We start from the raw sequence: 24,084 nt of genomic DNA on the forward strand, positions 1-24,084 counted from the left end.
GCCGATTGGCGCATCCAAAGCATGTGGAGACTTTAACTTTGGGGTGGCGAGGTACGAAATTTCATTTTCCTGTTTGGATCAGTGGTTTTGACATTGGCACCTGTTTTTGCTCGCATCAGCTCAGAATCAGCTTCTTGTTCCCAATAAATACTGCAACCTGGAGAAAGTGGTGTTGTGGTGATATAATAAATTCGTCATCCTTGGGGACTCACTCACGGAAGTGGTAATGTTAAAGTTCGATGAATAAAACCTGGAATGGAAGCCTGACCTCAGGAACAGAGAACATGCCTTTAATTTCCTGCAATCCCATTCATGCATGTCACTTATCCAGGGGATGCTACCATCTTTACCCAATCCTGCCCACTTGTGTCTCCAGGACCTGAACGAAATAGCTGACCCTAAATCCGAGAATGACGACCGTGTGGGAAAGCAGGCCATTCGGCCCTTCCAGTCGACACCATCTCTCTGAAGAACATCCTAGCAGACCCACACTCCATAACTATTCCGTTCCCCTTCATTTCCCATGGCTGACCCCAGTAACCTTCACACCTTCAGACTGTGGGAGGAAACTCACACAAGCAAAGAGAGAATGTGCAAACTGCACACAGTCACACGAGACTGGGATCGAATCCATGTTTCTCGAGCAGCGAGGCAGCAGCGAATCAGGATGAACAACAAATGCTGTCCTGACCAGTGACATCCCCACCCTGTGGATATATCAAGCAGAATAAAAACACATTCACAACATGGACAATGGGATTACGTCTGCGTGGACATGATTTCAACCAATCGTTCAACCGATATCACAGAGAAACCAGTGCAATGCGTGATTCAATTACCTGCTGAAGTGGAAACTCATCGATTCAGTCAAACTGGGGACAGACAGTTCAACAGTCCCGTGTATGGGAAGGGCTCAATGAGCAGAAGAACCTCCAGAGTAACCAGCAAGATTAGATATCCCAGAAGGAGATCAACTAAACTGTCAACGCTGCTGTTAATCCCAACCAACTGCCAGTTTCATAGTGTCAAAGTCATAGACTCATGCAGCATGAAATCAGGCCTTTCGCTCCTATCAGCTCATACTGAACATAATGCCAAACTAAACGAGTCGCATCTGACGGCTCCTGTAATTGCTGAGGGTTAGTAATGCCCTTGTGATATTATTACTGCATTGTTGATATGAATGTCCAGATATAATTCTGTGGACATGGGTTCACACCCTGGCATGGCAGATGCTGGTAATTTTATTTAAATAAATACCTAGAGTCTAATGATGATGTTGAATCAGTCGATCTGATTCACTAATACCTGATAGGGAAGGAAACTGCCATACCTATCTGGTGTCTGGCTGGTGTGTGACTCCAGATCCATAATATCGTGGTTGATTCTGAACTTCCCTCTGTGCAATAAATAGTGTACTTGGCATAAATGAATAGCTTTTGTAAATCCCACTGAAACTTTCTAATTCATTTGTCGATCCAAATATCCTGTAAATTTTGTAAATGTACTTTCATTCATCACTTCATTTCATTGCACACATAAACCATCCTCTGTTAAAAAAAAGCCTCTCATGTGTTATTTTAAATCCCTCTTTTCACTTTGAACATTTACCCTCTCGTCTTGAAGTCCCCCCTCCTTGGAGAAAAGACAGTTACAGTTAACTCGAGCCGAACTCTCAATAATTTATAAATTTCTTTCAGGTCGCCTTTCAAACTTCAGTGCTCGAGTGAAAATATTGTCAGCCTATCGAGCCTTTCGTTACAACACAAACCTTCCCCTGTAGCCATACGCTGGTATACCTGTTCTGAACCTACTCAAGCTGAATAATTTCCTTTCTATTACTGGGCGGTAGGAACTGGACACAGTATTCCTGAAGACGCATCACCCAATGTCCAATTCAACTTCAACAGAACGGACCAACTCCTACGCTCAAAGGACTGAGCAACGAAGGCATGATGAAATTTTTTTTAACCATTCTGTCTATATCTGAAGTAAACTAAAATTAATTATGTACTTGCATTCCTGGCCTCCGTGTTCCACAACACGATGAAACGCCCGATCATTAATTGTACAAGCCCTACTCTTAGTTGATGTTGCGAAATGCAATGCCTTCCATTTATCCAGATTGAACTTCATGTGACATTTTTCAGCCCAAGGACGCAATGGATTAAGATCCTTCTGGAATCTTAGATCACCTTCTTCACAGTCTCCTCTTCTGGTGTCCTCTGCAAGCTTATGAAATATGGCTTCGATGAGTTCTATTGTTTTCTCATATAGGTCAACGATTTTTAATTATTTGTCGTGGCCATCATTTAGCTGTTTGCAAATCAGGTAACAATTAGTCATGTCGTTAACCATGAGGAAAAAAGGCATAGACTGCAGGGAGATTTGAAACAATTGGCAAGAAAATGTGCTGAAAGGAATTCAATCCAGTGAAGTGGGTGATAATGAATTTGAGGACGCACAATGAGAAAAGTGTGAATGCTGAGTGGTTTAAAGTAATTGGAGTAGACATTCACGAATGTTTGAAGGTGATTGGACAAGGGATCAAGTGGTCTCAAGAGGTTGAAGATACTTTCTGTTCTTGACCGCAGGTGGGAATATAAGAGCAGGGAAATGATGCTGAAACTTTAGCAACGGCCGATTCAAGATCAATGGACAGGGGAATCAGATGGACGGAAGTGGGTACTACAGGTGCTGGAAATCAGAATCAAGATTAGAGTGGTGCTGAAGAAGCACAGCAGGTCAGGCAGCATCCGATTTGCAGAATAAAAATAACGTTTCAGGCAAACGCCCTTCATCAGGAGTAAAGCTGGGAGCCTCGAGGGTGGAGAGATAAACGGGAGGACTGGGTCTGGGAAGAAATTAGCTGAGAGTGCAAGATGTGGATAGAAATGGGGTTAAAGGTGATAGGTCGGAGAGGAGGGTGGAGCGGAGAGGTGGAAAAGAAGATAGACAAGTGGGTCAGGTCAGTAGAAACTTGGAACTCAGATAAGGTGGCCGTGGGGAGATGAGGAAACTGGTGAAGACCACGTTGATGCCCTGGGGTTGAGGGTCTCGAGGTGGGAGATCTGGCGTCTGATGGTGAGGGAATGGCGGTGGAGGAGACCCAGGAACTGCACGTCCTTGGGAGAGTCGGGGGACGTGGTAATTGATGTTTTTGGTATTGGGGCGTTGGAGTTGAATGTTGCGGGTTCCCTGGAAATGTTCTCTGAAACGCTCTCCTAGAATGTGTCTGTTGGCCCCAATGTAGAGGAGACCGCATCGCGAGCAACAGATGCAATAAATGACATGTGTGGAAGTTCACACGGACAATTGATGGATGTGGAAGGCTCATTGGAGCCTTGGAAAGATGTGAAAGGGAAGATGTGGGTGCAGGTTTTGCAATTCCTGTGGTGGCAGGGGAATGTGCCGTGAGGGGAGGGTGGGTCATTGGAGGGCCTGGACTTGACTAGGTAGTCATGGAGGAAAGGGTCTTTGTCAAAGTGGATAGGGGTGGGGAGGGAAACATAAAATTCCCTATCACTGCAGGAATTGCAAAACCTGCACCCACATCGACCTCCTCACCTCTGTCCAAGGCTCTAATGGAGGCTTCCACATCCATCAAAGTTTCTCCTGCACTTCCACACATGCCATTTCATGTATACATTCCGCCCGATGCGGTCTCCTCTAATTTGGAGAGAGGAGATGTGTTCTCAGACAACACTTCAGAGAATATCTCCAGGATACTCGCAAGAATCAACACCAGTGCCCCATGGCCAAACATTTCAACTCCTCCTCCCACTCTCCCGAGGACATGAAGGTTCTGGGCCTCCTGTATCGCCACTGCCTCACGACCCGATGCCTGGAGGAAGAAAGCCTCATCATTTGCGTCGGGACCCTTCAACCCCATGGCATCAATTTGGACTTCACCCGTTGCCTCATTTCCCCTCCCCTACCTTACCCCAGTTCCCACCATCCAGCTCAACACCGTCCGCCTGATTGCACCACCTGTGCATCTTCTTTCCCACCTATCCACTCCACCTACTTCTCTGACATATCATGTTCACCCCTCGCCTGCATACACATACAGCACTCTCAGCAACCTTCTCCCCAGCCCCACCCCCTTCCCATTTATCTCTCCATCCCATGTGATCCCAGTCTCATTCCTGTTGGAGGGCTTTTGACTGAAACGTCCATTTTTTCTGCTCCTCAAATGCTCCTGCTGTGCTTCTCCAACACCACTCTAATCTTGAGGCGAGTCAGTTGATTGAGAGGATTTTCAGGTATTTTCTATTGTTGACCACAGGCTGTGGATGATGGCAGAACTTTAGCAACCACCAGTTTAGGAAACAGCTAAAGGACTGAGCACAAGTCTGGTCACGCATAAATCAACATTTTTCTTAAAATTGTAAGATAAAAGATGGAAGGCTGAAGTATGCAACTTTGCCCATCAAGGCCGTTTCACCAATGAGTTTCTCACTGATTCCTTTCCAAGTCAGGGTGCTATGGGCCTTGGAGGGGAACTTGAGAATGGTGGCGTTTCGTTGCATCTTCCAAACTTGTCCTTATAGTCAGTACAGCTGTTGAGCTTTGAAGGTTGTCAAAAATGCCCGAATGACTTACTCCAGTGCATCTTATAGTTGGTGAACTCTGCTGGAATTGTGCCTTAGCAGTTAAGGGAATGAATATTGCAGGTGTTGAAGTGGGTACACTCAAGTGACTGCATTGTCGTGGACGGTGTCCAGTTCCTTAAGTGTTATTGAAGTTACACCCATCTAGGCAAATGGAGAGAGTTATATCCCACGTCTCATTTGTGCCTTGCAAACGATGTAGGATTCACAGAACAATGAGTTGAGTTTATAATCAAAAAATCTTCATGAACATGTTATTGTTGACAAAGAGTTTATGTAGCCAGTTTCTATAAGCTTTTTTCCTCGAAATAATAGCTCTGTGGACGATTACACGGGGTAATTTGTTTACAGTAAAGTTATTGAATGTCAATGAGATATGATTAAATTTTCATTTGTCAGAGTGATCATTACTCTATTTCGTCCTTGTGTGGACCAATCTGATTCCAGTCACTGTCTGATTTCAAGATCCAATTGCTGTCTGTGCTTGAAATTTCAACCGTTTCTTCGCATAAATGTCCCCACCTGCCTTAATAACATGTAAGGACGCTACAGGGGACAGCAGAGATTAATGAACATGTTGTCAACACTGGAGAAAATGGAGCTTCGTGGAATGATTGGTTAGGCTGGGATTATTCTCCTTGAAACAAAGGAGAGGGAGGGGACCTCTATAATCACATAGTAACATTTATAAACGTTCAATATTCATGGGATCTTGACAGGGTAGATACGGGCAGGTGATTCACCCTCTGGTATGAGGAGAGCACCAGAGGACATGAACTCAGAATTAGATATTGTCTATTTAACCAGAAATGAGGAGTAATTTCTTTGATTAGGATCCAATGAATCGGTGGAACTCCTTGCCGAAATTGTTGTTGAGGCTGAGTTGTTGTGTATTTTCAAACTGTGCCAGACAGATATTTAACCAGAAAGATGATGAAGCTTTGTATTGGCAATGTTGGAGAATGGAGTTGAGGATTATCAGATCAGCCATGAGTTCGTTGAATGGTGGAGCAGACTCAATGGGCTGAATGGTCGACTTCCAGTCCTACGTCATTTGGTCTAACGCCTTATTTTATTGATGCCTTGAGAATTCTGGGGGGATGGGATGAAGTGATAGAAAAGGTTTATCAAACTGAACAGACCGATCAGGAACTAAGCTCATAAGTTCATGAACAAGAAATGTTCTGTGGCCTGGATACAACAAATGGCACATGGCACACCGCAGATGGGTATGTGCAGATGTTGTGATTGCTGAAGAAAATTGGTAGCTCTAATATGATTGCCAATTTGGTGATCACGCTGGATGATGGATCGCGATATGATTCGCACAGCAAAAGGTTGTGAAAGAATGAAAAATTCGTTTCATTGGAAAAGTTTCCTGCGGTCCCAATTCAATTGACTGTTTAAAATACTGATCAGAACTTTGTGTGGAGTATTACATTAAAATTTACAATCCCACTGGATAAACTATTGCACCCGATCTCTCCTTATTTGTTCCTCTTCCATTCGATGTAAATTCATAGAAAGTCAAGATGGAATGAACGGAGAATAGAAACGTTTGCCCTCCTTTTCATTATCCCAATGTAACTTACAACAGAACCAAATTGCTCTACTTCGACTTTGATGAGGTATCGATTTATCACAAATCTCCGGTGCAATGAAGGGCAAGAGGAAGATACTCCATCCAATGTATCCTAAAGATGCGAGGCACAAAAGTAAACCTCACAGCTGCGTTTCATAGAAGTAACATCCAGAGAAGGATTCAAATCCACACATGCACAATGGAAGAGCAACCCGTCGCCTGAACCCCTGGGAGACTTCAGCCCATTGCAAAGGGGCTCACATGTGACCCCGTCAAGATCGCATATGGTGCACCGAGGGGATAAGAAATTCCCTGAACGGAATCGAATCCACACCATTATGTTTCTGCTTTCAGCAGAATAATAATACCAGCAAAATCCAAGGGATTGACCTCGTCCTTGGAAGGAATACCTTGTCCTTGATTTATTCAGAGTCAGAACTGTCTCAGAATGACCCAGAAAACATGAAATTCCCGTCACATTCACATTCACATTTAGTCTTGACGCATAATTTCTTCAGACAGTTTCTCTCTCACGTGAAGAAGTATATACGGAGACAGAAGTGAAGGTGATGTTTTAGCTCGATGGTCTTTCTCATATGGCTGAACCTGAACTGGGTAAAATTCCCGGAAATGCTGTGTTGTTCGTTTCATTTTATTAATTTTGCTGCAACTTCACTCTGTTCATTCCAATGATCGGAAGTGAATTGGATTTATGTGATTGGAACGTTAAATGTTGCGTTCAATTTTGCTCCGAATTTATTTCAGCTTAAAGAAAATACTGATGAGAAAAACAGAAGGTTAAACTACAAAACAAGATGCCCGTTTTGATGCTCAGTTACTTTGGCAGATTTCAGTGGGTGTCAAATGAACCCAACATCATGGCGATTGTCCTCCCACATTTAAGCCATGGGATTAAAGCAGGAAATCGATGTCTAAGAGACGGGTCACTTCCTATTCATTATGGAATAGCTTTCCTTGACAATAGACAAAATCTGCTCAGTTCCATTTATAATGCTTCATGTGGAAAATTAATAGAAATCTTTCAAGACTCTGAGGTTTTTTTTGCTGAATCTTACTCAGCTGCAGACGTTTCCGATATTTCTTTGCATCTGAAGTCGTCCAAATTAGATATTTTTTCCTCGCACCTTCTACCCCCCACACCCCACTTTTACACTTTTACCTGGCCACAGGCTGGCTGTCTCCTGGTGAAACTCACTGCTTGTGGGTCTTTAAATGTACCTTTCCAAATATTTTGGAAACGGATTTACTGAGTGACAGAAATTCTTCTCCCATCATTTATTTGTCCTCCATCCATGGTTTTGAAAGCCTGACGTTCAGAAATATATGAACTTAAAAGAGGGAATTTACCACATTTTAATCTCACCAAACCTCAAATACTCTGGAAAACTTCCATTCGGTTTTCCTTGATTCAGTGTCAAATTTTCCAAAACACAAATAAATAAAATTCCATTCCCACTAAACGCCGTCAGCATCGTCTCTAATGTCTTAGCGGCCCAGTAAACGCTGGCAGTGTCCTCTCTGATAGAATCACAGATTCCCTACAAGGCAGAAAGTGCAGTTCAGACAATCAGGTCTGTAGGGAGACTCTGAACAGCATCTCAACCAGACCTAGCTCCCTTCTCAATCCTTCCAGGCCTCTGGCTTGTGATTTCAAATAAACCTGCTGGAATAAAACCTGGCATCGTGTGACTGCTGACCTTATCACTGCGTTCCCCATGGCTAATTCACTTAAATTACTGAATTCACTCCCTGGACACATCAGCGCAACCTAACAGGCCAACCCACCTAACCTACAGACTTAACAGCTGTTCGAACCACTGAATAAATGTACCATCTCATTGAACACTATCTGTATCATTTATACCATGGTAACTCAGCCGAGTGAAAGCAAGCTGCGCCCATCAACCTGAATTCAATGCATGCAAACGCGGTTCTGCGCTGTACAACCTCAGTAGCTCTGCTAGAAATGTTTCTACACTCATGTCTGAATGGGTTTGCTCTTTTCTTCCTCAGATTCCTGCTTTAAATAACCATATCAGTCAGGAACAACTCTATATAATGGTTTTCATTGCAACACAAACACAATGTGCAGTTGGCTGAAGTTACGTGTTTGCACTGTCACTGACAATCTCTCTCCCCAGGAGTTGCAGACCTTCCCCACGCTGATTCAGACAGCACTGTCCTTCCTGTGACATGTCCCATCGAGAATGGAAGGCCAGGCATTAATAACCTTCACTGGGGAACCGAGCGACAGGTTTAAAAGCTTTACGATGCTCCCAGCGGAGAATTGAGCCCTGTGACAGGCGGGGACACTAACCACGATACTGTGGAGGAGGACAACATCGAAGGAGGCCCTTCAGCCTGTTGTGGCCGCACTTGTCAAACACAACTGCTTAACGACCTGAATCACGTATTCCATCGTTTAGCCCATAATCTTACAAGTTTTCGCATCACAATTTAACATCTCAATTTTTTTTAAGGTTAGAATGATTTCCGCCACTCTGATCCTTTCTGCAAATCGACTCAAACTTTTCTGCCTTTTCCCGAAATCTCTTGGCCCCAGTGTTCGATCTCTCCATCAATAAGAAAAGCTTCTTTCAGTCTATCCTATCCATATCCCTCAATATTTTGTACATCTCAGTCATGTCTTCTCCAATCTCCTCTGCTCGGCGACAAACAACCCCAGTCTGTCCAATCTCTCCTCACAACTGAAACTCTTCAGCCCAGATAATATCCCAGTGAATCTCTACTGCAATGTTCCCAGTGCGATCACATCCATGCAGTAGTCTGAATTGCAGAACTACACACAGTAATCTGGCTAGGGCCGAATGAACTTTTTTTTTCTATTCTGTTACAGTAAGAGGGCGTCGCTGACAGCAACAGTGACCACAGCCACACAGACTAATCGGTATCAATGTGAGAGTCTGTATTAGATTCTGCAATGCCTTACTGAAATAGGAAATGACTCCGCAAACACATGAGGAAAGAGCAGCGCTCAGAAAGCTAGTGCTTCAATAAAACCTGTAAGACCATAACCTGGTGTTGTGTCATTTTTGTAACTTTGTACTCCATCGTCCAACACCGGCATCTCCAAATTCATGAAAGGGGGGTATGGGATGGAAAGTTCGGTCAGTGATCTTAGGAGGGAAGAAATCTCTGAGAACGGGTGGATTTGAATTCTGACATATGAAACAGAGAGATGTGAGCGAGCAGAGCTTGAAGGAAAAAAAAATCACCTTGGAGAAAATCAAAACTTTAAAACAACTGATCCCTTTGTGTTTCACAAATGCCTGGGACACATAGAGGAATTACTGCCGTGACTCGGATTCGAACCGAGGTTGCTGCGGCCACAACGCAGAGTACTAACCACTATACGATCACGGCAAACCACACACGAACGCGCTAAACGCACGGAATAAGTAAAGTATTATAAGAGATGCTCTTGTTCAGACTTTTTACAGTATACTTTTCCCATTCAACCCAGGCATTTGCATCCGTGTACACAGTTTCTATTTCGATAGTCTGTTTCAAGTCCTTTACCTCTGTAATTTTTACTACTTTAAGGTCATCAGGAGGGGTGAAAGGTTGTACCTAATTATTATCCAGTAGTTCTGCCCATTTTCCCTGCTCTCCGCTCTTCAGAAACAACAGCCTGAGAAATCATTCCAGCTTGTTTTCATTTCTATCCCAAATGTTTCATTTAATTTTACCCCGCACACCCCCCGCCAAGAATTGCTTCGTGTCATGTGGTTTTTTTGATCATTAAGTATATTGGGTTACACTCTATATCGGGACAATCCAGAGCTGGTCAGAAGGTGGCCCGGTGTACTGTGACGAGGCCATTATACCAAGTACCATCCCCAAGGCCATCCCCATATGATTTAAGATGTATCTCTGAGCTGCACTGTCTCTGATTATCTCCATCCCCGCAATTTACTAAACTACATGCATCAGGTCTATTACTTGTGGATTATCAGACTCAGGGACCATAAATAACACGAATGAAAATGATATTTGACAAAAACCCAATAGTAATAGAGCTAGCATCATAACTCTAAGCATCCCCAGCAGTCTAAAGAAAGTACTGAAGCACCAAAAGACTTAATATACAATCTTACAGAAATAATCCCGCGCTTGCGTCACCACTGTATAATCAGTTTCTCAAATTCGCTTTAGTCTGAGTTTCAGCGGATCTTGCGTTGATTCGGCTGTCCAGATTTCTTCCTCAACTGGAGGGTCCACTGGCCCTTTGATCCGAGTGTAGTGAGTCCAGCCTTTCCCCACCGTCCTTATTGCCGTTTCGGTAGTCAAAAGAGCCTGATACGTCCCTTCGCAGTCTGGCTGCAATTTAGTCTCTGTCCATGATTTTACTAAGACCAAATCTCCCGGCCGGATGGGATGAACGGTGAATTCAAGGGGTGGAGTCTGTGGCAATAAACCCTGTTCCCTGAGGAAAGACAAAGAGGAGGACAAGCCCAGTATATAGTTCTTTAAGAAAAAATCTTTTGGTTCGGGAATTGCCTATTCTCCCTTCCTTCGAAGATAAGGTAATCCAAATAAGATTTCATAGGGCGATCGTCCCAAATCTTTCCTTGGGGCTGTTTGTACTCGCAAGAGAGCTATAGGTAAACATTTGGTCCAAGGGAGTGTGGTTTCTATTATTAATTTAGAGAGCTGTCATTTGAGTGTGTGGTTCATTCTCTCAACCTTTCCTGATGATGGCGGGTGCCATGGAGTATGGAACTCCCAGGAAATTCCCAACCCTTTCGTTTCCCCCTGTAACACTTTAGAGGTAAAATGAGTTCCTTGGTCGGAATCTATATTGTTCCCTAGGCCATATCGGGGAATTATGTGCTCCAATATTGTTTTAGACACCCCACTCGCAGTGGCAGTAGCTCGGGGGTATTCCTCAACCCAATCAGATAGATGATCTACTCCGACCAGCATATATTTTAGTCTTCCTACTCTGGGTATTTCAGTATCATCTACTTGTATACTCTGGAAGGGTCTCAGTCTGGGTCTCTTCCTCCTGGGGTCTGTTTTCTCAGGCCTTTCTTATTTACCTTTCTGCATATTATACATCCCTCACATATATGTTTAGCAATCGTATATATTCCTTTACATCCATATTCTCTAAGAACTAAATCACACATGGCTTGTACTCCCCAATGGCTGCCATGATGTGGGACAGCCATAATTTCTCGCATCATCATTTTGTTTAACGTTTACCTTCCATCAGGTAACCTCCAATGCCCGTCAGCTGTTTTTACAGCCCCTAAATCTTGCAATTCTTTTTCCTCTCTTTCAGTAAATGTAGGAGCTTCCCGAGGACATGGGACAGGAGGTATTAGGAAATGGATCACCACTTCTTATGGGCTCAGGGCTGCTTCCTTAGCCACTTCATCAGCTAACCTATTCCCCCTAACTTCTGGTTCATTTCTATTCTGATGACCATTTACATGCACTACCGTTATTTCTCGGGGGAGTAATAGGGACTCCAAGACCCGTTTAATCAACTCCTCATATGCCAATTCCTTCCCCGGGCTATTGATCAGTCCTCATTCCTGCCATATCTTTCCGAACGTGCCAACACCAAATGCATATTTAGAGTCAGTGTATACTGTTCTCTCTTTATTTTCTAACGCCCTAAGGCTCTTTCCAATGCATAGAGTTCGCAGGTCTGTGCTGACCACCCATTTGACAACCTTCCTGCCTCTACCACACTACATTCCGTCCCATCGACGACTGCATACCCATTAAGTCTTTTCTCTTCAGTCACCCGGGATCATCCGTTTATAAAATGTGGGGCTCCTGCATGAAGCGGAATATCTCTCAGGTTCATGCGGGCCTTAGTTTGGTATTCTATAATGTCAAGGCAGTCGTGCCCTGGATTCTGAGGAGATTCTCCTTCCCCTTTCCAAAGAAAGGCAGCTGGATTTAAACAATTGTCAGTGACCAACACTAGATCATCCTTTTCTATTAATATTGCCTCATATTTTAGAATCCGCAAGTCAGTCCACCATCGCCCAGCTTTTTGGTTTTGGATCGTTCTCACTTGGTGTGGGGTGCTTACTCTTAGGGCTCCCCCAAATGTAAGCTTTCTGCTTTCCTCCACCAACAGTGCAGAGGCAGCCACGGCCTGCACACACTCAGGCCACCCCCGGGATACTGGATCCAATAGCTTCGAAAGATATGCTACTGGCTGTCTCATTCATCCCCACCTCTGGCTTAATACTCCCAAAGCCGCTCCCTTATCTATGGTAGCAAAGAGGTGGAAAGGTTTAGCTCGAGAAGGTAAGGCTAACATGGGGCATGGACGAGATCTCTTTTGAATTCTTAGATAGCTTTTCCTTTTCTTCCAAACTCAGACACTTTGGTTCCTTCTGTAATAGTTTGAGATATAATTTATTCGTCTTTTGAGCATAAGAATCAATCCACAATCTGCAATATCCCGTTAAACCCAAAAAATTACGTAATCCCCGTTTGCTCCTGGGCAGCGGAATCCCCACTATTCCCTCTACTGTTCCGGCCTTATCTTTCGCTTTCCCTCCCTAACTAAATGTCCCAAGTATTTCACTTCTTGCTCCACAGATTGTAGTTTGTTTTTAGATACCCTCAGTCCTTGCTGACCCAGGAAATTCAATAATTTGTTAGTTGCTTCTACTACTCTTTCTCTTCTTTTTCCTATTAATAAAATGTCGTCTACATATTGCAACAGGGTAGTCCCCTTGGGGCTGCTAAATTTCTCCAATATTTGTTCTAACATCTGTCCAAATAAATCCGAGGATTCCGTAAACCCCTGAGGAGCACGGCCCACCGGTATTGCTGTTTCCATCCTGTCTAGGGATCTTCCCATTCAAAGGCGAACAAATTCCTACTTTCCTCCACCAAGGGACAAACCCAAAAGGCATCCTTTAAATCTATCACACTAAACCATTCGTGGTCATGAGGGATCTTACTTAATAATGTAAAGGGATTTGGCACCACTGGGTGCCTGATCTGTACTATTCAATTCAATGTTCTCAAAACCTGCACCAATCGATAAGTTCCATTTTCGCACTGGTAGAATTGGGGTATTAAGAGGAGACACACATGGCTCCAACAGTCCATCTCAAATCAGTCCCTCAATTACTGGCTGCAGTCCTCCTTTACCTTCTATGGAAATGGGACATTGTTGCTCATAAACAACGTCCCCTTTCCTTTTTAAACTTATTTCTAGGGGACGGATCTGTATTTTTCCATGATTCCCTTCTCTAGCCCATACAATAGGGTCTATCTCTCTCTCCACATCTTCTGTCAACATTGTCATTTGTACAACTAATTCTTTTTCCTAAATTCAAATCTCCAGTCCTAAGAGGATAATTAAGTCTCTCCCGAATAAGTTACTTCCTATATCAGGGATATACAGCGGTTCCCCTGTGACTCTATCCATAGGACATCTATCATCATAGGTTCAAATACTGGAACAGTAAATCCTTCCCCTTTTACCTCGGAACAGTAATTGACCGTGTTGACATTCCTTCTTTCTTTGGTTTAAAATTCAGCGATGACTGTGCTGCCCCCGTATCTACGAGGAAGACTACGTCTTCCCTACAGGGTCCCTCTTTCAGGTTTATCAAGGGGTCCTGGTCGGCCCCCGAGGGCAGGAACCCCTGACAACCCTATTCTTCAACAAAATTCATAAGCGGAATTGCCCTTTCTTCCCTGTGTAGATCAGGACACTCCAGCTTAAAATGCCCGGGTTTCTGCAATAACAGCATCCTGCCTGTGGAGACTTGCATCTCTGCCCCTGTCGGCCGAACCCTCTATCAAATGTTCCCCCTTTTCTTCTCCTTCTCCCTCTTCCTCTCTGTCCTACATGATGCCATCTACCGCTCCAGTTGCTCACTATTGGTTCCATTCTTTTCTTAACTACCTCATCAACCGTAGCTACCATCATTTTTGCCTTCTGTTTTTGTCTCTCATCCTCTCTCTTTGCAAACGCTTTCTGTGCCTCTCTTAACAGTTCATCTAATGGTATTTCACTCCTCCCTTCTTTCTTCAGTATCTTTCTCTGTGTCTGGCCATTCCTTTGTCACAAAACATACTTTCAAAAGACCCTGTGCCACTGGGTCCTCAGGGTTCATTCTAGAGTATTTCCACATTGAGTCTCTTAATCTTTGCAAGAAAGCTGAGTGTGTCTCATCTTTCTCCTCTTTAACTTCAAAGGCTTTAGTCAAATTCTGTGACTTCGGAACTGCCTCTCTTATTCCTTTTAGAATCAGGTCTTTCAATTCCATCATTTATTTCCTATGCTCCGGGTTTTGATTTTCCCACTGGATGTCACTGAGGGGAATCTCTGTCTCTCCCTGTCTAGTATCCCCATCCCCAATGGGAAGTTCCCATATTTTAATGGCTGCTCCGGGTATAAGTCCCCTTTCTTCCCCAGTAAATAGTACATTCAAAATAGACATTAACTCAGTCCACGTATACAGACTGGGCACCAAGAATTGATCAATTTGTTCAGACAACCTTACCGATCCTCAATCAGGACCTTCATCTCCTTTTTAAATGTTCTGACCTCCCCACTGGTGAGGGGGACAGTTTCAAACCCAACCTTTTTGTCTGCTATTCGTACCTCCCGAAGGGGATAAGTCTTTATATTCTTCCCCTTTTTTTGTTTTGGTTTTCCCCCCTTAGGCTTTCGTTTAGATACTCTCGAGGCCTCCTCTACATCTACTTTATCTTCCCTTCCTTTTGTTGCGGATTGATAGTGGGGACCAATAACATCCCCGTGCACCACCCCTTCGTTCTCCTCTTGTGGGTCATCCGTTCCCTGTCCCTGTCTGTCTGTCCATGGCCCTCCCCCATTTTCACCCAATATGATTTCATGGTACGGTGGGGGGGGGGGGGGGGGGGGGAGGGGGGGGCGGGTGTGCAAACAGGCAAAACGATCCCAGGGACTGGGTCGGGTAGAGGGGGAATCCCTTGTCTTCACTACCATCATTCCCAAGCTGCCCTTCCAACATAACGCATTCTCCGCCTCTTCTTGACTAAAAGTTTGTTTTTTATTCACATACATACCTAAATACTGACAGACGCAATCCTCGCCTGAACCGTACTTTGGCCAGAAGACAGCCAGACGAAGGATTGGGTCTTTGGTCCAGACTAAACAACAATATTTCATCATTTTCTTTTTATCTTTTTCCCTTGTACAAGTGTTACTTGTCCATTCCTTCAACATCCTCCCCAATGGACATTCAGGAGGAATATTACCAGGGACTTTTTCTACCTTTACTCTGTGACAGTTCGACTTTCTCTGCCTACACCCCATTTCTTGGTGCATTCACCAGTCACTCAGTGATTAAATACCCCTTTTCCTGGCCACCAAGTTTATACTTAAAAGTCAGTTTTCTGATGTTGGTCTGTTCACAGAGTTGCCTGGCCCCTTTTCTACATATTTTTTTATCGACCTTGTTTCACTGTCTGATTCAGATATCTCTCTTGTGGGATTCGTACCTGTCACCCAAGGGAGAGGACAAAACTGGGACAAGAAACCGCTCCTCAATTGTAAATGGGAGGCATCTTCGCAGTGTCCAGGGCCAGGCACTCCCCCCGGCGATGGAAGAATATCCAGGATGATCCCGCAATTGTGAGAAACTTAGCCCACTCACTTCAATAATTTCAGTGCGAGATAACATCTGAAGCAATCAGTATGTTTATTATACGCTTGCAAGCGTGGTGCCTGAAATAGACTCGCAGAGTTTAGCAAGTACATAGGATTCACTACTCCAAACCCGGTGCCCATTACTATTGTTTCTCTCTTGCCTTATCTGGCCTTGTGCATAACAAAGTACAGGTTTTACTTGGCCTTTTCACCACATCCTGACTGTGGTCAACTGTAAGGTATATCCTCCTTCACTGTGATCTATTTCCCTCACTTGTGACATTCCCTCCCTTTCCAGAACCATATTGAAACTTACGACCTTTTAATTGGGGTTTGGTTTTTGTTTTTGCAGAAATGGGAAACAAATGCTTATAACTACTGCTTGTACAAGCATATCTGGCTTAACCTACATCCTCACAGCACCTTAACTATTTGTCTGTACCATATACTATTGCTTGCAGACACCTTTCATTCTTGTATGCACATTTTAGCTAATATGAAAACAATTATATATTTCCTTAATGTAGGTTTCATTCTTGTTGACTCAGCTCTTGGTTGAAACAATTACAAACTGGTGTGAACTCATTTACCTTGCATAAGTAATTATGATTGCAGAAGTAACACTACTTCACCTGAAACCCATCGTTAGTAGTGTCGTGAACAAAGAAGAACAAAGAATACAGAGAATGTGCAGCCCAGGAACAGGCCCTTTGGACAGCCAAACCTGAGCCGGTGCAAATCAACTATCTAAACATGTCGCCCAATTTCTAAGCATCTGTATCCCTCTGCTTCTCACTTACTCATGCATCTGTCCAGGCGCACCTGAAATGAATCTACCGTGCCTGCCTCTACTACCTCTGCTGGCAACGCATTCCAGCACCTACCACCGTCTGTGTAAAATACTTTCCATGTCTATCTCCCTTAAAAGTTTCACCTCTCTCATTGAACGTGTGACCTCTCATTATTGAATCCCTCATCTTGGGAAAAAGCTTATCTCTATCCACCCTGTCTGTACCCTTCATGATATTGTAGACCTCAATCAGGTAACCTCAATCTCGTTTTTTTCTAATGAAAGCAGAAGTAATCTACTCAACCTCTCTTCAGAGCTTGCATCTTCCATACAAGGCAACATCTGCGTAAACCTTCCCCGCATTCTCTCCTAAACGTCCACATAATTTTGGTAATTTGGCGACCAGAACTATACAAAGTAGTCTAAACGCGGCCGAAACAAACTCTTGTACAATTTTAGCAGGACTTGCCTGCTCTTATACTTAATGCCATATCCGGTTAAGGCAAGCATACCATATGCTTTCTTGACCACTCTATCCACCTGTGAAGTCACCTTCAGGGTACAAAGGACCTGAACTCCCAGATATCTCTTCTCATCAAGGTTTCCCGAGTCTCTTCCGTTTACTATATTACTTTGCTCTGGAATTAGACTTCCCCAAATCATCACCTTACATTTACTTGGATAGAACACCATTTGCCACTTCTCTGCTCAAGTCTTCTGTCTATATTCCCCTTCATTCTTTGACAGTCCCCTATATTTTCTCGCTACTCAACCAATCTTTGTGTCATCTGCAAATGTAGTGGTGATATCCTGGGCTATCAACCTTTGGAGATTGGAACATGGCAGTTGTTCATACCATGCAGCAAGGAACCATGTTTGATGCTTTTTCCTAGTGAAGTACCACTGTTTCCTGATGTAGATCAATAATTCAAACTTTTTTATTAGGAGTCATGATTTAGAAGTTTACTGATGATACATAGTCTTGTAGTTGACTCTGATGAATAATGTCAGGGATCGCAGGGATGTATCCTTCAGGTGGAAAGGCAACATGGTGAATGGAATTGAATCCAGACCAATGAGTGGTGGTGAATTTGGGGAGTTGTAACAATAAGATTGAGGATTCTGATTGGTGAACAGGAACAAAGAGATCTTGGAATGGGCATTTACAGATCCCTGAAGACAGGGACAGGAAGATCATTTTTTCGAGAGGTTTTTGGATATTTTCTATTGTTGACCACAGACTGTGGATGATATTCGATCTTTAGCAACCGCCAGTTTAGGAAACAACTAAAGGAATGAGCACAAGTCTGGTCCATGCAATAATCTACATTTTTAATAATTGAAAGATGAAAGATAGTGGGCTGAAGTATCAATCTTTGCCCATCAAACTACTTCACCACTCAATGAATTTATCACTGATCCCTCTCCAAGTCATGCTGGTATTTGCCTTGGATGGTAATTTGCAAATGGTGATGGTTCAGTGCATCTTCAACCTTGTCCTTATGGTCGGGACAGTTTTTGAGCTTTGAAGGTTCTGTAAACAAAGCCTGGAAGACTTACTCCAGTGAATTTTCTATGTGGTGCACTCTGCTGCAATTGTGCCTTAGCAGTTAAGGGAATAAATATTCAGGTGTTGAACAATATACAGTTAAGTGACTGCATTGTCGTGGAGGGTGCCCAGTTCCTTAAGTGGTATTGAAGCTACACGCACCTCGGCAAATGGAGACAGTTCTGTTAAACATCTAATTTGTGCGTTGCAGACGATGTAGGCTTCACGAAGACAAGAGTTGAGTTAATAATCAAACAAAGTCGACCAACGGACAGGTTTTTGTCGTCAACTTCTTTATAGGGGTGGTCAGGTTCCATTTTTCCTGAATCCGAGCTCCAAGGACGATTACACGGTGGAATTCAGTTACATTGAAGTCATTAAATGTCAATCGAATATGATTAGATTCTCATTTGTCAGAGTTATCTTCGCTGTATTTGGTCCTTCTGTGGGTCAATCCGATTCTAATCGCTTTCTGATTTCAAGTTCCAATTCCCATCTGCGCCTGAAATTTCAAACCGTTTCCTCGTCGAAATTTCTTCACCTGTCTTAATAATATGTAAGGGACAACACAGACTTACTAACATGTTGCTAACTCTGAATACAGTAGAACATCGTGAAATGATTGGTTAGGCTGGGATTATTCTCCTTCATCAAAGGAGGAGATGGGGAACTTTATAATCACATAATAACAATTATAAATGTTCAATATTCGTGGGATCTTGACAGGGTAGATACGGGCAGGTGGCTTGCCCTGTTCTCTGAGGAGAGCAACAGAGGACATAATCTCAGAATTAGATATTGCCTATTTAATTCAGAAATGAGGAGCAATTTTTTTGCTCAGGGTTTAAAGAATCTGTGAAATTTTCCAATAACCGCTGTTGAGACTGTGTGGTTGGGTACTTTCAAACTGTGCCAGATAGTAAATCAGAAAGATGATGACACTTTGTCGAGCTAAGTGAGCAGAAAGAAATTCAAGATTATCAGATCAATATGTTAAAAATCACACAACACGAGGTTATAGTCCAACAGGTTTAATTGAAAGCACATTAGCTTTCGGAGCGACGCTCCTTCATCAGGTGATAGTCATGGATGAGAAAGTTCCAGAGCGAAATCAAATCCACACCATTGTGTTACTGCTTTCACTAGAATTATCATAACAGCAAATCCCAATAAATAGCCAATCTGGTCAGAATGAATAGCTGTCATTAATACATTCTGAGTCAGAACTGAGTGCTAGATCTTATAGTCAGGATGAAACAGGACAAGAATTTTCCGTCATATTTACACCTACATTTGACTCATAATTTCTTCAGTCACTTTCTCTTTCACGTGAAGAAGCAGCCATGGTGAGTGAAATAAAGGCAATGTTGTTGCTCAATGGCCTTTCTCATATGGCTGAAGCTGAATTGGAATCAATCGCAAGAAATGCTGATTTATTCGTTTCATTTTAATTTTGCTGAAACCTCACCAGGTTCATTGTAATAATCAGAAGTGAATTAGATATATCTCATTGGAACGATTAATGTTGTATTCAAATTTGCACTGACTTAATTTCAGCTTAAGGAAAATACTGCTTAGAAAAACAGAGGGTTAAAGTGCAAAAGAAAACCCACCAGTTTTGTTTCTTGTTGCTTTGGCAGATTTCACTGAGTATTAAATGGACCAAATATCATGGTGTTTGTTCTCACATCTTTAACGCATGTGATGAAAGCAGGAAGTCGATCTCCAAGCAACTGGTCACTTCCTACTCATTATGTAATATCTTCCGTTCACAATAAATAAAAATCCACTCAGTTCCATTTACAATGCTTTAGGTGGAATAGTATGCCAAATCTTTCAAAATGCAGAGTTTTGGAAGCGAATCTTATTCAGTTTTGCACACATTAAAGAAATTCTTTACATTTAAAGTCAACCAACTTCGACATTGTTTCCCGCAACTTCCGACCGACTACAATCCACCTCTGCACGTTTACCTAGCCACACGCTGTCTCTCTCCTTGTGAAATTTATTCCTTGTAAGTCACCAATTGTGCCTTTCCAAATATTTTGAAAAACAGATTCTTGCAGTGATAGCGAATCTGTTCTCATCATTTCTTTGTCCTTCCAAGGTTTTATCAAAGGTATTGAAAGCCTGTCATCTAGATGTTTACTTACTTGAAAGAGGGAATTTTCCACCTATTTAGTCTGTTCAAACATTTCATAACCTGAAAAAATCCCATTAAGTTTTCCTTGGTTCAGTGATAACTGTTCTCAATTTTCCAAGAAGACAAGTGAATAAAATCTCATCCTCAGTACAACCCCATCAGCATCTTATCTAATGGCTTTACACCCCAATAATCACCGTCATTATCAATTCATAGAATCAAGGAATCCTACAGTGTAGAAAGAGCATTTCAGTCAAACGAGCCGGTGTCGACTCTCTGAAGAGCATCTCACCCAGACCTAGCTCCCCTCCCTATTTCCTTATATTTCACCTGAAGAAGGGGAATCCCTCCCCCATATGATTTCAAATAAACCTGTTGGAGTATAACCTGACGTCATGTGACTTCTAACCTCATCCCCACGTTACCCATGGCTAATCCACCTAATTTACTTAATACACTCCCTGGACACGAGAGGGCAATTTAACTTTGCCAATCAACCTAACCCTCCCTCTGAACAGCAATGCGAATTACTGAGACAATGTTGCATCATACTGGGCAAAAGCTGTATCATTTTTTAATGGTTTTCTACCCTGGTAACAGCCTCAACAAAACAAATGAACCCAAATTCAATGTATGGAAACTCTACTCTGAAATTCACAATTTCATTCGCGCTGCGGGAAATGTTTCTGCACTCATATTTGAATGAGTTTATGTTGTTTCTTCCTCAGCTTCCTGCTTCTAGTAAACACTTCAATCCGGAACAAGTCTGTCAAATGCTTTTGATTCCAGCACAGGCACAAGGTGAAGTTTGCAGAAGTCACGTGTTTGGCCGTTCACTGACACTGCCTCCCTGAGAGTTGCAGTCCTTCCCCACCTTTAAGGAGAAATTGAGGACTGCAGATGCTGGAGATCAGAGCTGAAAATGTGTTGCTGGAAAAGCGCAGCAGGTCAGACAGCATCCAAGGAACAGGAGAATCGACGTTTCGGGCATAAGCCCGTCTTCAGGAATCAGGATTCCTGAAGAAGGGCTTATACCCGAAACGGCGATTCTCCTGTTCCTTGGATGCTGCCTGACCTGCTGCGCTTTTCCAGCAACACATTTTCAGCTTCCCCAATTTTATTCAGGCAGCACAGTCCTTCCTGTGACATGCCCCATCGAGAATTTTTGGACAGGTATCAATACCCACATTTGGGAATGGAGCGACAATTTTAAAATGTTACATTGTCCCCAGCAGAAAATTGATCCCTGTGTCAGGCGGGGACATTAACCATTATACTACTGAGGACAAGAATGTCAAAGGAAGGCCTTCATCTAAATGTGGCCACACTTTACAAAAACAACTGCCTAATGAACTGAATCCCATTTCACAATGCTAACCCCACAGCTTTATATGCCTTGGTATCAAAAGTTCGCATCTGACTTTTATTCAGGTTATAAAGGATTCTGCCGCTTTGAAAAATGCAGGCAGTGTATTCCAAACTCCAATCACCCACTGGCTGATCAAGTTTTTTCGCACATCTTCTCAAACCTTTCTGTCTTTCTTTTTAAATCTCTGGCCCTTGCTGATTGATCCCTCCATCAATAGGAAACACGTTCAGTCAACCCTGTCCATACCCTAACTCAATCATGTTTTGTCCACATCTCCTTTACACTGCGACAAACACTCCACTCTGTCCTGTCTTTCTTCACAACTGAAACTCTTCAGCCCAAACAGTATCCCGGGAAATATCTCCTGCAATTTTCTCAGTGTGATCACATTCCTGCTATAATGTGACTTGCAAAACTGCACACAACACACTTGTTTAAGCCTAATGAGAATTTGCTTTAAAATTTTTGGATTAGTGTGAGGGCGATTCTGGCGAAGCAGAATTTATTACCCATTCCGAATTGCCCAGAGGGCAGTTGAGACTCAACCATACTGCTATGAGTCTGAAGTCACATGCAGCCCAGACCAAGTCAGGTTAGCAAATTCCATCCCGAAATGACATCAGTGAAACAGATTTTTTTTTCAACAATTGTCAATGGATCTATAGTAGTCATTAGATTCTTCCTTGCAGATATTTTTTGAATCCAAATTTGACAATCATGGCATGGTGGGATTCAGGCCCGAGTACCCAGACTATTACCTCGGTCTCTGGATTATCAGTCCGATGAAATTACCACAAGACTAACGCAGAAAGCCACAAAAGCTGATCTTTTCAAATAAAATGTCTTTGCACCCAAACTGCCCTGCGTATTTTCCATGAGCCTGACGCTCCAATTGTCTCTGGCCTATGTCAGTAAATGTTGCTACATGGGGATTGATTTCACAACCGCGGGATCCAAATGCATCGACTTGTTTGAAGGTCCCGATGGTGGGACTGGGGCACGTTCACCCAACAACAGTGACCGCAGCAGCAGCACAGACAGAACAGTATGAATGTGAAAGAGAGTGATAGGTTGTGCATTGCCTCAGAGAAATGGGGGGAGGGACGGAAAGGAGGATTAATGATCGTGGGAAGGAGAGAAATCTCCGACAACGGGTGTGTTTGAACTCTGATATATGAAACGCAGAGATGCAAGAGAGCGGAATTTGAAGGTAAAGCGATTAATTTCTTAGCATTTGTCACAAAAAGGACAACGGAGAGAATACTAAGTGCCGTGATTTGGTTTCAAATCGAGGTTGCTGTGGTCACAATTCAAAATACCGACAACCACGATCACAGTAACCACAGAACAGGATGCTTGCAAGCAGCAATAAGTATACGAGCAGAGGAAATGTTCGGAAGAACAGCACATGTTCAATATCAGTACACAGGGAACAGTGACAGACATGTGGGAACTGAGAATGAGCTGAATCTTTCAGTTTGATGTCCTCAGAGGCTGTGGAGATCCCTTGAATGAGAATGTTGAAAGATGAGATTGATCGATTTCGACAAAACATCAAAGACTCGGGGGACAGTACAGGATATTGTTGAAATGTATGCTTCAATAGCATTTTAGCTTAACATCGGCACAGCCGCCCAGACCGAAACGGAAATGGGGATGGGAATGTATGCACAGAGTTATTCTCTGACTCCTGTGATGAAACAGGTGAGCGTCCTGTCCTTCTGTGATGGTATAGGGGCGCAAACATTCCTCGGTTGAGTGTGCTCCTGCTCAAGGGAATGGTTGTCCCCGTTTATACTATCATAGCGATTTCCGGTTCATTTTTCTAAGACAGCTGAGTGGCACGAGTGGAGAGTGTTGAGTTCTTAACTTTGCAGTGGTGGGTATAAAAGATGATTTTGCTATTTTGATCTGTGTTTCCGACACTGGCGGTGGCAGCTACATTTGCTCGCATCAGCTCAGTAACAGCTTCTTGCACACAGTCAAGACTTCAACCTGGAGAAGGTGGTGTTGGGGTGATATTTTAAACTAGTCATCCTTGGGGGTTGGGACATGGAAACGGTGATGTTTACGTTCGACGAATAAAACATGAAATATAAGCCTGACCTCAGGAACAGAGATCATGACTTTAATTTCCTGCAATCCCATTCATTCATGACCCTTATGCAGGGCATTCAACCATCTTCACCCAGTCATGCCCACGAGAGACTCCAGGACCAGAAAAACATGAGCTGACCCTTAATTCAAGAATCTCCACAGTCTGGGGAAGCAGTCTAATCGGCCCTTCCAGTCCACACCGTACATCAGAAGCGCATCCCACCAGACCCCAGGGTATTCTCTGTCCCATAAGCCTGCATTTCCCATTGTTGAT

At 43.2% G+C, this 24,084-nt stretch overlaps 1 long non-coding RNA gene and 1 other non-coding gene across 2 annotated transcripts in view; both read right to left on the reverse strand.

The window, feature by feature from the left end:
• Positions 1-24,084, reverse strand: part of LOC140489145 (uncharacterized) — a 323,165-nt gene that overhangs the window by 202,448 nt on the left and 96,633 nt on the right. The window lies entirely within an intron of this gene.
• Positions 9,529-9,600, reverse strand: trnah-gug (transfer RNA histidin (anticodon GUG)). Its single transcript has one exon. It is a non-coding gene; the product is annotated as a tRNA-His (tRNA).

Source organism: Chiloscyllium punctatum, chromosome 18 (assembly GCF_047496795.1).
Source record: "Chiloscyllium punctatum isolate Juve2018m chromosome 18, sChiPun1.3, whole genome shotgun sequence".
Classification (NCBI taxonomy): Eukaryota; Metazoa; Chordata; class Chondrichthyes; order Orectolobiformes; family Hemiscylliidae; genus Chiloscyllium; species Chiloscyllium punctatum.